The sequence below is a fragment of the Protopterus annectens genome, chromosome 7.part0 (assembly GCF_019279795.1).
Source record: "Protopterus annectens isolate FY-2018-M chromosome 7.part0, PAN1.0, whole genome shotgun sequence".
NCBI lineage: Eukaryota > Metazoa > Chordata > Ceratodontiformes > Protopteridae > Protopterus > Protopterus annectens.
The window spans coordinates 1112268521-1112280601 of NC_056739.1; positions in this window are offsets into that span (position 1 = coordinate 1112268521).

The following is a 12081-nucleotide window of genomic DNA, read 5'->3' on the forward strand; positions in this document are numbered from 1 at the left end:
GCTCCCTGCTAACTGCTTCAGGTTCTGCTATGTAGGCTACATTACCCCAGCTATCCAGCATTTTTGTCTCTACAGACTTCCTGATTAAGAAATAGAAGATAAATATGCTTAGTTGAACAGGTACTGACTTGCTTTCTTCCTCATATTAACTATAGCTGAAATTAATACTTTATCACATGTACTAACTGAATTGGCTAATAAACTGAACATAGTTATATGGCTAACAGAGAAATTACTGAAATGAGGGCCATGGTGTTGCAAAACAGACTGATCCTTGATATGCTAGTGTCCAAATGTGGGGGTCTGTAGGTTCTTGGATAAGTTCTGTTGATCTTATACTTCTGACTTCCATGATGAAATAAAATAACTGACTACATGGAGGAGTTTGCTAAACTCTAACCATAACTTAAAAAGGACACTATTCAACTGGTTAGGAAATGTGTTTGGACTATAGAACTAACATTTTTCAGAGCTTGATAGTTATAGTAACTGCAATTTGTCTTAATTCTTTAAATAAAAATGTACTGAACTGATTCATGAGAAAAGCAAAACAATGGTAATGATTTCTCCTAAATAAAGACATCCTAGAGCATGTGTGACAATTGCAATAATGTTGTTGTTGATAACCTACAAAATACTGCATTAAACTCAAATGTGACACATAAGGGGTGTGAGAGGGAAATTAAAGGGAACAGAAAATAATTATAGTGAATGCATATTATATATATTCTGTCATTTTGAATGCTTAGAGATGTGTGTCAGACACTAACTGCAACCTGAGATGGAATGCTACATTCTTCTCCTGTTATTGTACCAGACAGCAGAACAGCTGGCATATGTTTCTTGTTTGACTAAAGGCAAATTCTACAGCTGCGTTACCAACTCAAAGCAAGGGAGTGAATAACTAAGTGGACTACTTCAAAATAATACTAGAAAAACAAATATGTTCATTATACTAATGAAGTTCTCAGTTACAAAAGTTTATAAATATGACTGTAAAATGGTAAACAGAGTTCAAGATGTGACCAGATGTAGCTCTGCTTTAAAAGAATAATGATATGCTCACATACATGTACCTTTCACATGAACAGCGTGAGCAGCTGCATGATTCTGATTTGTTAAAATTGTATCATACCATACCTAAAGTCTTTTAAGGTATAGAAAAGGCTGCCTTTGCAATATTTCTTTAGGATCATGTTAAAATGTTCTTGAACCCCCTCAGGAGTTGTGATTTGGAATAAATATGTTTGTATTGCCAGAAACTCTGTGTTTGAATTATTTCTCACTTTAACAAAACACATGGTGGGTACATGTGGTCAATAAAGCAGATGGGGCTGCTGCAGCAGCAACATTCAGCACTGCCATATGCAGACCCTGCTGTCAATGTCTGACCCAGTTTGCTACGGACACCATTTTTTGCCTCCCTCTTTATTGGGGACCCTCTCGCTTGGTTCACATGTCCACAAGCACCTAAATAAATGAGAGCGACAGGGCAGTCTGACAGCTGTGGCTGTTAAGCTTCATTATCCCAATGAACCTTTTTCAAAAATGGAGGAATCAGCACTGGATGTCATCCCAGCAAGGGACGCAGCTGCAACAGTAGCTTCATGCTGGAAGCAGGCAGTTTTCCCAATCTTCTAGTAGAGGCATGGACCCATAAAATGTGCCTCACCTCCTGGTAATCGTCTGGAGGTCACACTTAGCCTTAAAGTGAAATGCAGCAGTCCTGATGCCTTGTCTCACTGTTTTTCACTGTAGGCTACCTATGGAAGATTCTTCCTTCAAGCTAAAACACAGAAAATTTCCAAGAGTTCGTCAGTCAGAAAGATTATTGGCAGGGGTTATTTCATCCTCTTTATGTGTCCACCTTATGTCTTCAGATGTCCAATGTGGGATACAGGGATGTGTGGCCAAGAGTATACTGCAGTACCACTGGAAATAACTGAATTATTCTGGGAGAGTCTTGGGGGTTAGTAAACGCCAAGAATTCATGGGGTTCTAGATGTTCTGCAGTACAGTTTAGAGCTTTTTATTCCCAATATTTTGGTCTAGATATGCAATGTACTCATCACAGGCACCAGTAAAGTGATATCTTAGGTACATGAAAACAAGATAATGTGCGACTATGAAAAAGTGAAATAACTCCATATCATTATTATTCTTATCCAGTTATGATGAGATTGTACCTGTGTGCTTGGGAAGAAGTAGTTGAGGGGACAACACATACTTTGCAGTAGATAGTTCAATAGATGGGAGATGGTAATGATGTTCACATTGCCATACCCTATTCATGAACTCTTAAATAAACTGACAGATACTGTCCACCCCCAACAAGTTCCCACATCATTCTTGGGCACGCCACACCTTTACATTTTAAAATGCAGCAAATAACTTACCCAGGATCATTTGACTTGCTGTTTCATATGAACAGCACCAAATATTACTTTCTCATTCTAAAAGCCTTCACATTTCTAGCCTTTCATTGCAATACAGTCATACCAAAAGGATGGGCAGACTATTAAAATAAATGCATGTTTTATACTTTGGGCAGGCAGTGTTTACATACTTGCTTAGTAAGGTAGTGAATATGATAGAAGGTTCAATAAGATTGTACAGTGTGTACTGCATCACTTTATCAGCACATTGTGTAAATACTTTTTGCTGATGAGTGTAGTGAAGTTTGTACACGCACATGTATCACTGTTAGTGGTATAATGTAATGAGAATGAAACTCTGTATATTGTAAATTGCAAAATTAATGCAACCCTGTGCATTGTTTGCAAATGTAAGTTTTACTTTGCTCCCTTTGCAAAGATATTCTCTCTGTGTATACTGTATGTATCTTTGTGTGTGTGTATATATTTATCAGTAGGTGCTTTTATCCTTGGGCTTCCACTGAAAGGGGGTTTTGTTGCCATTCGGACTTTCCAGTAATAAAACAATGTCTTTCAGCTTCTCCCAACTAGGCATCACCATAGCAGATCACTGGTCCACAGACTGACTGGCAGTGGAGTTTTTATGGTGTCGAGTTGCCAGCCTGGCACCCAACCTTCACAGAAGGCACACACATACACACACACACCTACCTGCATGTCTGTAAAACTCACTCTCCCGCAGGGAGGACATGCACACTCCGCACAGAGGGCGCTCCAGCCGAGAATCGAACTGGAGAACCTCTTCCTGTGAGGTGACAATGCTAACCACTGCACCACCACAGCCAACAGACTTTCCCAGTAATCAAATAAATAAGTGGATGCAAGAAAGCCAAGATAATGGGTATCATAATGTGACATTCTAAACTAAGCAAGTTTACCTTAATCCCTGTTTGGTTCCCAGATTGACCAATTTGTGTATAAACAATTTGTTGCACAGTGGTTGTTTATTGGAATTAAATGACTCACTGTTGGTCCTTAGTTGTCCTTCACAAATAAATGAACATAGCATTTAAGTTCTGGCTGTTTATATTTAATTGTTTCAAACAGGGAATTGTAGTCCTTCAAGTCCTGTGTAACTGTTTCATCTTACGACATTGTTGGCTTACTGGCTTTATATTGTACTTTGCTGGGCTAGTATGCTTAGAGGGTGGCCTAATGGTTAAGGTGTTTGCCTTACAAACACAAGGTACAGGGTTTGAATCTCACAGGGGATAACTGGCTAGGCTTAAAATGGCTCACAAGGGCAGTTAGCCTAGTACAAACCTATGAACCTATAGATTACTGGTGGCTAGCTTAAGTCTTATAGGGAAGGATATTGTGCTGTTATTAAACACCACCATTACTGTTTCCTTAACCCAGCTTTTCCCATCTTCAATTTTCATTTTTCAGTTGGTTGGTGATAATCAATAACGAATCAGAAAAACAAAACTGAAGAGGAGGGAAAAGCCAGGGAAAAAATAATTACAGCAAGCAGATGTTTGAAAATATAGGCAGATTACACATTGAAGAGTCACAGACTTGTGAGGTGTCATGGAGGAACAGACACATAAATAACGAATCTGCAGGAAACTGGACAATGTTTTAAAACTACAACTGACCCACACTGACTGGGACAGGTGGCCACCTTAGCCCTGGATCCCAACAGTGTCATTGCCTAACATTCCACCATGCCAAAAAGCTAATGGCAAGGAAGGAAATGTGAAAACTCCTTGACAAAGCCAAAGAAGTCCCATCACACCAGACTAGTAAAGTCTAGGATATTATTCCAAATTTTCTTATGCAAATGAAAATCAAAAAATCAAGTCCAATTTGGGACACCTAAACACATTTATTTTCCTGAAGAGACCTACAAAATCGTCATGGTGCACTCCTTCCAACCATCTCTATCCAAAGATGACAAAATATGCCCTTTGGATCTTGTAGATTCCTACTTCCACATAAAGATTTGAGAAATAATATGAAAGGTACATTTCTATTTGAGATGGTCACTACAGTTTTACATAGTTTTGTTTGGACTCACCTCTGCCCCCAGGATGTTAACAAATGCAAGACTATAAAAAGAGCCAATCGCAGGCTGTAGAGATCAAATATTTTCCCTCCCTGGATAACTACTTGCATACCACTCCAATAAACAATGATGTATTTTAGCTGACTGTGTCTCTACTTAATCTGTTCTCCTCCCACAGACTTAAAAGTGAACACATTTCCATCTTCTCCTGGTTCACACATTTATGTTCATCAGGCACAAAAATTTCTGGCATCCTTTTTACCTCAGGACAAGCCCGTCTCCCTCCAGTAAGTAGTCTGTGTCATATATACAGCCTTTCAAACAATACCAGCAGACTTGCCTCAAGGGCCTAGGTTTGATGGCAATGTCAGTTTTCATTGTCGCTCTAAGGCCTAATATATTTAAAATGTGTTTTATTCATATAAGTACCAATGGCACATGAAACTTGGCAGGACTCCAAATCAGATGCTTTCAATATGCAGAGAACATACTGTAGACATTAACTAGTACAAAACAAACAGAAAAACAATGATCATCTTAGCAAAAGCTCTATAAGAAATCTGATCTTTCCATCCACAAAGCTAATGGGAGGGTAATGTCGCTTTGCTAAGGTATTATATTTCTTCAGTTTTGAAAAGATGAGGTACTGTATACTGTCCACCTGGATAAGGCAAAAGAAAAAATGATTAGGATTCTGAATTATTAATTTTTTCTTTTCTTGAAACAGTATTGCAACAGATGATTAATTACCTGTTTTAAGCATGACTCAGGTTGTTCCAGAGATAAAACAAATACATTAAACATTATTGGTTACAATAATAACAGCAAGGTAAGGTTACTGTCCCATAAATTAGAGATCACAAGTTAAGCACTGTATATGTAAGTAGCAGTTAAAATTAGGCTTAAAAAGGCTTTGCAGTGCAACGCTGTATGCAGTTGATAAGACAGATGCAAGGAGTTCCACACAGAATAAAATGCTGTTGTAGTGACAACTTGTATTCTTTAAACAATTCAAATAAAAAAATGTGCCAGTCAAATAGACTGCTACTGCAGGGGAAAAAACTCAAAATTGTATCATACCGGAAGTTATTTTATTTTAATTTCTGTACAGTTCAGCTTAAAATGTGAAGTATCTGATTCCACATCTTTTATTCAGTAGGAAACACCATAAGGTGGAACAAGCACATGCTATTCCAAAATGTATAGTTGGTTATTGTGAGCAGAGCTTAGAAGACTGCTAACGATACAAAAATGTGCAAGACATGTTTTTCTCATTTTGAAAGCATCTACTCTGGGACTGTAGATTGCAGGTCCTATTCTTGAGTGGACACACAAGATCATTAAATGGAGTAAAGTACATAAGAATGCGCTTTATCATGGGACTATGCATGGCTAATGGAACAATGTATATGGCCTACAGCCACCCCCATTGTCAAATTTGCCTGCATAATTATTTCTTGTTACAATAGGTTAGTTAGGTAGGTATACACATGCTGAGCCAAAGGTCCTAGGAAGCATAGACTTCATAAGACAAGATACAAAATTAGCAGTGCAATTAGTCTTCTTTCACTGCAAACATATAGTTGAGTTAATTAATATCTTATTGTGGTTCTTCCACACCTGACTACAAGTTCAGTATTCATCTAAATCAGAAGCAGTGGAAGTATATACAGAACATTATAACAATCAGTCAGCAAGCTATGAAGAAGGGTAGACAACAAAACAGAACAAAAAGAAACTGCATAAGCAAAAGGGAAGCTAGCATAATGCACAAAGCAGTGTACATATAGACAGGAAAAGAGGAATGGAGAGATATGAAAAACTCACAGATGGCGCATTTATCCCAGGTAAGTATTACAAGACATGAAATTTCTGTGCTTCTTTTATAATGCTACTATAAAGCTATCTCTCAGAACTTGGCTTTCTTCTGTTTTATGATGTTCAGTCATGAAAAAAAACCTGCAAAATAATTTCTAACACACACCTCTCAAAAAATATCTTGACCTTTGATCAATCTCCATGTATTTGAAGTGAGCCATAAAAATGTCTAAGGTGAGCAACTGATCTGAAAGAGGACAGGGAACCATTCTGCTGATTAATGATCGGTTCAAGTAAAAGCTATTATAATGCCATCAATATTATCTGACACTCATTACACTAAGGTTTTGGCAGCTATCCTTACTTTCAGAATCATTTCTGTCAGCACTGCATAAGCACATGAAGTTTGTGGAAGTTCCCCTACAAAGAGGTAACTACTTGTGTCTTGTACTAAGAAAACACTCCAATCTTGTGTCCAAAAGCATCCAGCAAACAAAAACTCTGAGACTGTTGAAATCCACAGAAATGTATTGTATATTAAGGCTGGGATTAGATTTAGTGTTATAATTAACTGCTTCCATGACAGGCCAAAAGCATTCATCATCAAGAGACAGAAATGCAGCTTTCCTTTAGTGAAGATTGACCCAAAATTATCACAGAAGTTTTAATGATACCAAGATAAGCTTAAAGGCTATGGAGCAACACAGACAACGGTAACCCTCTCTAAGTTTGAAGAATAACCTGAATCATTAGCACTAAGTCATAAATGAAACCAATCTGTGGTACAAAGGAATCCTCATATTCACTTCCACTGATGTAAGAAATGAAGAGACTCTTTAGGAAAATTGCATAAAAGTACTTATTCTCAATGAATGCAGTATATACATAGATCTCAGGTCTGCAGTTTTTGAAGATGGAAAGAATAGCAAGCGGATTTGAATATCTTGAAAACTTCAGAGTGTGTCACAATCATACTAAACAGCAAATAAATGAAGACAAAACAATTCTATAACTTTCAGAATTATACTAAACACAGCCCTAAAAAATGCTGGACATCCAGTAAAGAAACCTTACATCCCAGCCAAAAATTCAACTCAAACCCCTCTCCTGATATCACACCACTCAAAACTGCAATACAGTTCAACTTTTATTTTATACATAGTACAGCATATTTAACCAAGGATTCCTCAACATTTAATCCCAACCCTGCCCAACAGCCACATATCACAACATCCACTCTCACCTTCAAACCTGTAACCATATCCTATATAAAACTACTCTTAAACTTATATCATGTTCTGCTGATGAACTTCCAGGCAAGTACCTAAAACAGCAGCCAACAGAATTGCCTATCTTATCTCAACCTTATAAATAGATCAATCCGGGAATCTCACATTCCCTCTCTCCGGAAAAAGTCACACATCATCCCTCTGCACAAAGGAGGAAACTCAGACATTGATAACTTTAGACCTAAAGCAATCTTATCTCCCCTAACCAAAATATTTTAAAAATATATTCAAAAACAATTGCTGGACTATGTCCTGCAGGAACAACTCCTATCCCTTACACAACATGGCTTCCATCCTTCCCGTAGTACTAGCACTGCCTTTCTAACCTATATAGATACTGTCAATAAAGCTAGAGATAAAGGCAAACTAGTTTCTTTCTTATTTCTAGACTTGTCTGAAGCCTTCAACATAGTTTGTCTAATTCAAATGTCCTCACTAGGTCTCTCTTAACCCACCCTTCTGTGATTCTAAAGCTACCTAATGGGTTATCAGACATAAAATGGCACTCAACACTCTCTTCTTACCTCCCAGTCACCACCAGTGTACCACAAGTCTGTCTCCTTGGTCCTCTTATCTTTAACATTTTTACCAACACACACTATTTTTACACACAACAGGCCATCCAATAAGCAAATTATTCCACTCTCATTTGGACATCTGATAACATAGTACACCTCCAAAAAATTACTCAGAAATCTTTAACATCCAGTGAAACATGGCTTCATAATTCATGCTCAACCCAAAAAAGACCACACTACTACTTTTCCCCAAATCCCTCTCTTATTAAAAAACAAAACTGCATAAGAAAAACTCATCAAAAACTAAGAATGCTTTACAGAGCCAAAACCTCTCACTGACAACTACTACACTTGCCACTACTTATTTCCTTCCCACTCTTACTAACCACCAGGCTTCGCTAACATTAAACCTTGAACAATGTTATAACAAAGTTGCTGAATTTGCAGCACATAACCCATTCAGAACTCACCACTGTACAGTACTGAAAAGGGTTACTTGGTTAGAACTGCCACATCAACATGTACTCATCTTCTTACCACCTATAAAATTATCCAACATCCATCTGCCTGTCCAGCACTAAAAGAGATTCTACACAACAATGTTCCCAGTCGGTCATTGCGATCCAGTGATCAAAAACTCCATCTGTCTACAAACCTAGCAAATCTGCTGGGCATTGTCTGTACATGTACAGGGTTGCTAAGGTCTGGAACTCCTTCCCTGTATCCATCAGGTCTATACCCTCCCTACCATCTTTTAAAACTACTCCGAAAGATTTCCTAGATAGAATCTGGCGCTGTTCTCACTCAAAACCAGTATAAACTATATCCCTAAATGTGAACAAGTACCTTTCATTCCTTATACCTCCTTACTCTCCCTTCTTCACTTCCTTACTGCTATCTAATTCACTTTCCTCACTTTCTGTCTAAATATACCATAAGCTACTTTACACTCCTTATTCTATAATCCCTTCCCTTCTATAGGAACACTCCTACTATAGTCAACCACTTATGTAACTGCTATCTGTGCATACCTACTAACTAATATTCTTAACTAATACTTTCTCTCCTTACATTTACTATTGAATATAGAAATTAAAAATTGTAAACTTATTTGTTATTCTTGTATTGCAGTTCTGTTGCATTTCCTGTTTTTCTTAATACTATCTCGTGCTTACATGTACTACTGTGATACTTATCAATCAGTAGATGTTATGTTCTTCCTATTATATTTTACTTTAAGTTAGATGTTATTTTCTACTTATTATAATTGACTTTATTCTTATTTGTATTTTTGACATTTTGTTTTTGACATTGTATCTTTGGAGCTTTTCTCCCCAGGACTCCATTGAAAATGGGCTCATTCGGTCCAATGGATTATCCTGGTAAACAAACTTCAAATAAATAAATAAATAAATAAAATAAGCCTGTTTTTCCCTCACTTCATACTGTGATTCCTACTTGTATTAGACTAACTTACCTTTAATTTCTCTACAAACTGCCTAAAATTTCTTTAAATATTAAAGGATTGTCATATACCTTGTATTGATTCTTAACCAATATTTTTATATAATGTCTAATTTGTTAAAATTATTTAAACTGCAGATGTTTTTGTTTTACTTTTGAATATTGTACAATTATTGTTCTTAAAATGTTTTGTAACAATTTGGTGCTTTACTCCCCGGGCTTCCACTGAAAATGGGCTTATACCCAGTTGGATTTTCCCAATAATCAAATGACAATAACTAAATTTCTTGTCTCCCATACCCCATCTAGGGTTTGTTATATATACTTATGAATATGGACAACAGTTTCTAGCATCTCAGTCCTATAAATGCTCATTGCAAGCAGTTTTGGGGGATTCGTACAAGACTCATTAACAGTTAGCAGTGTACCTATAAGTTAGAGGGGAAAAACAAGGGGTGTTTATACATGATGCATGTTGTACAAAAAATATTTCTTTCCTATACTGATACCACAGCTTTTGGAATGTTTCTCCAACTCATTGTAAAATATTTAATCTGTTGAAGGGCATTTCTCTTCTTGTATATAATTACATGTTTTTGAATCTGTTGTGGCAGTTCTCTCCTCAGGCCTCTACTGAAAATGGACCATATTCTCGGTCAGACCTTCCAGTTATCAAAGGACAAAAAAAATGAATAAAATAAACCACAGGAACTCAAGAGATAAGTTTTAACTATATGTTCAAATCTCTGCATTTTGTCTCACACTCCTAAATTCAGTAGTTAGGTTGTTGTTGTTGTTGTCTTTCGGCTTTTTCCCGGTAAGAGGTCGCCACAGCGGAACTCCGGTCTGCTAATGATTGGCAGTAGATTTTTTATGAAATGCCAAGGTGCCAGCTCGACGCCCAACCTTCAACGAAGGCACGCCCATTTACACATGCATGTCTTTCGAACGCTACCCAACCGCGGGGAGGAGATGCAGACTCCACACAGAAGGCACTCCCAAGCCAAGGCGAGAATCGAACGGGAGAACCTCTTGCTGTGATTTAACAACGCTACCACAGTACCACCGCGGTGTGTTAAATTCAGTAGTTAGGACTGAATCTAAATCTACTGTTGTATATAGAAGTCATCACCAGGTTGACTTCTGGGCACATAGTGAACATATTCGAATTCACAACATGAGCTCAGCTCTCACGCAAGTTTTAGACTGTATTTCAACAATTAGGCATTGCCTGTGATAGACAAAGCCTTTTTGAAACTAGCATGCAGTAAAATAAGAAGTTATGTACCTACCATAACATCCCATGTTAGTTGTCTTCATCTCGCCTTCTTTCTTGCTGGATGGGTTCAGAGCCGATCCTCGGCTCCGACTCGGCCTTTTTCTAAAGCTCGAGAGCTATTTACCGGGTCGAGGCCTCCCCTTATCCCACAATGTTAGGCGTCAGATATCCAGATCTCGTTTGGAAAGCTAACACCATGGAAAAAACACACTAGTTCCCATCAAAGGTTTACCTACAGTGCTACAAACAGAGGAGGACGTAACCTAAAAACAAGGTCAACTGTAAGAAGAAGGCCTCAAAAGGGATTCTTCTCGGTCCTAACCAGGCTAGGGGGATGGAGGGTGGGACGCAAGAAAGAAGGCGAGATGAAGACAACTAACAGGGAACGTTATGGTAAGTACATAACTTCTTAATGTTAAGTTGTCTATCTTGCCTTCATTCTTGCTGGATGGGACATTGTCCCTAGCACCTTAGCCCTGGGTGGCTCATCGAAACAGACTCTTGAGCACAGTGGAACCAAAATCAGCTCGAATCCTGGAGGCCATATCCAACTTGTAATGCGAAATGAAGGTATGAGGAGTGGCCCATGTTGCTGCAGCACAAATAGATTCCATTGAAAGTCTAGCCTGAAAAGCTACCGACGTAGCCAATGCTCTGGTGGAATGAGCTTTTGGTTTTGAAGGAAGTTCTTTATGTCTCAATTGGTAGATAATAGAGGCCAGCCACCTGGACAAGGTTACCTTAGAAACTGGCAGGCCTTGCTTCCCCTCAGCATAGGACAGGAAGAGTTGATCTGATTTTCTTGACTGGTCCTATCCAAATAAAAACGTAACTGCCTGTGAATGTCCAAATAGTGTAACTTTTGTTCAGCTCTGTTTGAATAATTAGGAAAAAAGACAGGAAGATCAATAGCCTGATTGAGATTTGTCTCTGAGGGTATTTTGGGCAAAAAGGAAGGATTAGTCCTGAGTGAAACTCTATCTTTGTGAAAAATAAGATATGGAGGGCGAACACAAAGGGCTTGAAGTTCCAATACTCTTCTGGCCGAGGTGATAGCTACTAAGAAGAGAGTCTTCCAGGAGAGTAACTTTAAGGAATAAGAAGCTGCAGGTTCAAAAGGAGGGAAAATCAATGAAGTTAATATCAAGTTCAAATCCCACGGAGGGGGGGATCTTTAACCGGGGGTCTAAGTAACATAGTCCCTTTAAGAAAAGCCTTACAAAGTTTGTGGGACATGATACTGGACTCTGATAGGCTAACGTGAAAATTT